At 42.5% G+C, this 5,398-nt stretch overlaps 1 non-coding gene across 1 annotated transcript; it reads left to right on the top strand.

Moving 5' to 3' along the window:
- The first annotated feature begins 2,754 nt into the window (after nucleotides 1–2,754).
- On the top strand, nucleotides 2,755–2,860 carry LOC115072046. The gene has a single exon (XR_003851106.1). It is a non-coding gene; the product is annotated as a U6 spliceosomal RNA (small nuclear RNA).
- The last annotated feature ends 2,538 nt before the right edge of the window (nucleotides 2,861–5,398 follow it).

The raw sequence follows: 5,398 nt of genomic DNA, 5'->3' as shown, positions 1-5,398 counted from the left end.
TACTTACCTACATACAAGCAATACATGCATACACATAAAATAAAAATAATAAATAAAATAAAAAAAATATTGATCTATGCTTTTTATTTTTTTGCTCAGGTTTTGGTATTGTTAGTATGCTTTGATTTCTTATATCTTTATAATTTCTGTTTGATTGAAATTGGTATTTTATTTAATAAATTTTAACAAATATATTATTATTTTTATTTTATTTGTAAGCATGGTATTGCCTGCATGTGTGTATGTGCACTCATGCCATGCAATTCCCACAGAGGTCAGAAGAGAGCATTGAATTTCCCTGGACCTGGAGTTACAGGCAGTTATTAGCTGCCATGTGGTGCTGGTAATGAAACCCAGGTCCTCTGCAAGAGTAGCCAGTGCTCTTAACTACTGAGTCACCTCCTCCAGTCCCATTTGTTTATTTAATAACTTTCATGTTCAGAGTAAGTTGTTTCCTTTATGTCATTAGTTTTGCTTGCTATGCTTAATGCTTTTTGATTGGTTTTTGAGACTGGCTAATAGCTCAAACTGGCCTAGAAGTCACTGTGTGGTTCAGGCTGGTTTGAACTCATAATCCCTCTACATCAAGTTCCGGAACTACAGGCATAAAGTTGTTTACAACCAGACACAGCTACATTTAATGCTTTTTGACCTGAATTCTACTTTGTCTGATAATATAAGGTTTTTTGTTACTTTCTTCCTCCCTCCCTCCCTCCTTTCTTTTTCTTTCTTTCTTTCTTTCTTTCTTTCTTTCTTTCTTTCTTTCTTTCTTTCTTTCTTTCTTTTTCTTCTTCTTTCTTTTTTTTGTAGTAGGGATTGAATCCAGGCCACATGCTAGTCAAGAATTCTACACTAACCTATATCTGCAGCCCTTTTAAAATATACTTTATTTTGAGACAGTTCAAACAACTGTCTAAACTGCTCAGGCTGGTCTTGGATTTGTAATCCTCCTGCATCACCTCAGCCTTTCATGAAGCTGGAATTCCAGGCACACACGACATCGTCTCTAAGTTCATTGGGTTTGGTCTACCTCATATACATTGACCTATTCATTTATTAATTTTTAATCTTCTAGTTTACAACCTTCATTAGTCAATTTTTTAAAAAATATTTTATTATTTTTATTTTATGTGTATGAGTGTATTGCCTGCATGTAGGTATGTGCACCCATGTCATGCAATGCCCGCAGAGGACAGAAGAAGCCATTGTATCCCCTAGTCCTGGAGTTACAGACAGTTGTTCGCTGCCATGTGGGTGCTGGGATTTGAACCTGGGTCTTCTGCAAAAACAGCCAGTGTTCTTAATTGCTGAGCCATCTCTCCAGCTCCATGAATCAATTTTTAAAGGGCACCTTTAAAATATATTTTATGTATTACTTTTATGTGCATGAATATATTGCCTGTATGTATGTAAGTGCACCCATGTTGTGCAATGCCTGAAGAGGTCAGAAGAGGGCATCAGATCCTCTGAAACTGAAGTTATGGACAGTTGTTAGCAGCCACATGGGTGCGGGGAACTGAACCTCGGTCCTCTGCAACAGCAGCCAGTGCTCTTAACCACTGGGCCATCACTCCAGCTCTTGAAAGAGTGTCTTTTTTGCACATTGTAAAATATATTTTTAGGCCGGGTGTGGTGGCACACTGGCACTCAGGAGGCAATGGCAGGTGAATCTCTGTGAGTTCAAGGCCAGGCAGGTCTACATAGTGAGCTCCAGGCCAGCCTGGTCTACATAGTGAGCTCCAGGCCAGCCTGGTCAACATAGTGAGTTCCAGGCCAGCTGGGGCTACAGGAAGACTAAATAAATAAATAAATAAATGAATGAATAAATAAATAAATAATGTATTTTGTTTTATGAAATATTTGCCTTTTATAGATGCCATAATTTTAACCTTGAAACAATATAAATGAAAAAAGCTGGACCCAAGTGGCCATGTATTATATGTGTGATGGCTAATCTTAGTTGTCAACATGACTGGATCTGGGATTAACTGAAATGAGAGAGACTTTCTGGATGAGATTATTTGTAGCCCGAAGACCCACCTAAATGTGGGTGTTACCTTCTGATGGCAGCCCATATAAAAGGTCATGGCAGAAGGGAGCTTCTGCTTTTTGCCTGCTTGCCTTCTCTCTCACTGGCAAGTTCATCTTGTGGCTGTGGCACTCCATTGATAGGAGAACCAACTTCTTCGAATTCCAACATACACTAGCAGGCCGATCTCCAGGAATCCTTCAGGCCGTCACACCAGATTGGACTGCTAAGACATCCAGCATCAGGGACTGAGCAACTATTGGATGCTCAGCCTCTCCAGTGTGGTGCAGTCATTGTTGGACTACTCGGACTCTACCCTGTAAGCCAATCTAATAAATTCCCACACACATTCATTTATCAGTTCTGTTCCTTTAGAGACCCCTAATACATTACGCTTCCATTTATATGAAATTTTTAGAATAGCAAACCCATGGAGACAAAAAACATGTTGCTGGATGCCCGGGGCTGGGAAGATGTGGAGAAAACAGAAAATGACTGCCAGGGGGTATGGGGCTTTGTTTTGAGATGATGAAGATGTTTTAAAAATAGGTAATGGCTGGGTGTGGTGGCGCATGCCTTTAATCTTAGCACTCGAGAGGCAGAGGCAGGCGGATCTCTGTGAGTTCAAGGCCAGCCTGGTCTACATAGTGAGCTCCAGGACAGCTGGTGCTACAGGGAGACGCTGTCTCAAAAAGACCAAAAAAAAAAAAAAATAGGTAATGGATGTGCTTGCTTCGGCAGCACATATGCTAAAATTGGAACGATACAGAGGAGATTAGCATGGCCCTGTGCAAGGATGACATGCAAATTCGTGACGCATTCCATATTAAAAAAACAAACAAACAGGTAATGGTTATGTAATGGTTATGTAATGTTCACTATGTAGACCAGGCTGGCCTGGAACTCACTATGTACACCAGCCTGGCCTTGAACTCATAGAGATCTGCCTGCCTCTGGTTCCCAAGTGCCAGTGTGCCACCACACCTGGCCTAAAACATACCACTCTGTGTGTATATTCAAAATAGGACTGGCTACTTTAAATGGGTAAAACTTTTGGTATGTGTATTTCAATAAAGATGTGATTAGAAAATGAAAGTTTGGATGGAGGAACCATGCATGCCCATCCTGCTGCCATTGGCTAGCATGCACTTCTTCGGCTCACAATTCTCTGCGCTCCCCGACTGATTCCAGTGCAGGCCAGACTCTGCCAGGAAGATGTCTGATGGACTTTCTATGGCAAATCCTTCATCTGTATATCCCCTGACCAAACTTCTGCTGTAAGCAGTAGAAAACCAGGCCAACCTCAAGACTGGCCTGAAAACCCAAGTGCTTCACCTTAGATGCCATCTGAACTCCCACCAAGCACAACACTCTTCACAGTGCCTTCTGGACCTGTCCCAATAGTACTGCATCTCTCTGTGCCTCCCACTGGGCTCTTCTGGAACCCATGCCACCCTTTCCTATTTCTGGACTAATCATGCTCCCCACATGGTGGTCCTTATCCAGGTCCAACTGTGATAGGCCCTGATCTCATGTGCCTTAACTCTACTAATATGTTCTTTCCAGATCGTCCAAGACCACATGGAACTCTCACACAGAGCCAGCTGAAACTGCAATTTTAGGTTCATGGAGATCCTTTTTTGTGAATCATGGCTGCCAGGATTGGGTAGGTAGAATTCACATGCGGCTACAGGACCATATCCTGTTCACCCTCCTCTCAAGCATCACTTGTTCTAATGAGCTCTGTCCCCCCTGGAGCCTGGTGACCACATCAAAATTCACTTCCCAGAAGGATCATACTCCACACTAAGCCTCTACTCTACTCATAATTCTTGTCAAGTTCCCTTGAGATATATTTCCTGCCTGGAGGCTCCATTCATTTTTAAAAAAAATTTATTGGGTTTTTGTGCATTTCATATAATAGATCTTAATCAAATTTAGAACCCACATCCTCCACACACCCCCTCTTGGATTACATTCATTCTGTAATATATGTCAAGTCTTATTCGGTCAAGCACTTGTACCCAGATGTCCCTTGGTACAAGTTCATCCACTGGATCTAGTCAGCCTATCTACAGTCACTCCACAAAAGAACATCTACTGTTCTCTCACCCAGCAGTAATCAGTTGCCAATAATTCTGCAGCTATGGTTGGAGCCTGCTGCCCATGTCCCCAGTTCTATGCTGGGTCTTTGTCTGATTGAGTCAACATGGGTCTTGTGTATGCTGTCACCATTGTTGCAGGTTCATATGAGTAAGTTCTCAGTGGCCTGAAAGCCTGTTTCCTTATGCACCACCCCTGGCTCTTACAGTTCCGTCCCCTCTCTTCTGCAGTGATCTGTGAGCCATGGGTGGGTGAGGTTAATATAGGAGTCCTATCCAGGGACATGCACGCTGCAGTCTCTTGTTCTCTAAAACTTAGCCAGTGTGGCCTTCTGTGTGCATTGGACTTTGTTGTATGAGGAAGCCTCACTGGTGAGAGTTGAGGGGTATATTAGTACTCCCTGTTCTATTATGTTCCATGAGCCTTAGGTATAGAGGTTCCACTGTGGATGTGTCACTTGGGGCTGGGCATCTCTCAGACATATATTCTCTGTATGTGACCAGGTGTGGAACTCTATAACAGTCTCCATCAGTTGCAAAAAGAAGCTTCTTTGATGAGTGGTGTACATATACTTATCTGTAAACATAAGAATTCACATTTAGCATACAGTAAGAAATTTCATTTGTCTAGAGATATGCCAGAGATAGGGTTTTGTCTAGGATCTATGACCTCTCCAGCCATGTGTATTTGACTGTATTTACAGTGACACCCATGAGTTCCTTCCCATTGAGAGGGTTTTAAGTCCAATTAGACAGCTGCTGATTACCCCCTAGATAGCAGTGCCACCATTGCACCAATAGAGGCAGTTTGCTGTGCCAGTCGTTGTGGTTATTAGGCTTTGGAGCTGGGTTGGACCATTGATTGATTTTCTCCCTTAGCAGCTTGCATAGTGTCCTCTGGAACTATGAGAGCTTGTCTGCAGGGAGAAGGCTTCCAGGTCAGTTCCAGCTTCATTGCTCTAAGTCTTGTGTCTGAAGTATGTCCTGTCTTCAGCAATAGAGTCTTACCTTCAAGTTCTGGGAGGTAATCAAGGGCTGTGGCAATAGCCTGTGTTATTTTGGGAGTCTCTTGGACTACCCTGAGCAACAACTTGAAGGGAAGTTTCTCCTGTTTGGCACTGTGTTCCTTGTTATAGAGCCTTCAGTTATACACATGCACTCATGTTCAGATATTGTATGCATATTTTTTTGGGGGGGGGGTGAATTAATACATCTCCCTCTGGCTTTTTACTCTACCTAAGCCTTATTTATCTCCTCTCTCTGTCTA

This window comes from Nannospalax galili, unplaced genomic scaffold, assembly GCF_000622305.1.
Source record: "Nannospalax galili isolate Female #2095 unplaced genomic scaffold, S.galili_v1.0 scaffold39, whole genome shotgun sequence".
Classification (NCBI taxonomy): Eukaryota; Metazoa; Chordata; class Mammalia; order Rodentia; family Spalacidae; genus Nannospalax; species Nannospalax galili.
This window is presented reverse-complemented; position numbering and strand designations above follow the sequence as displayed.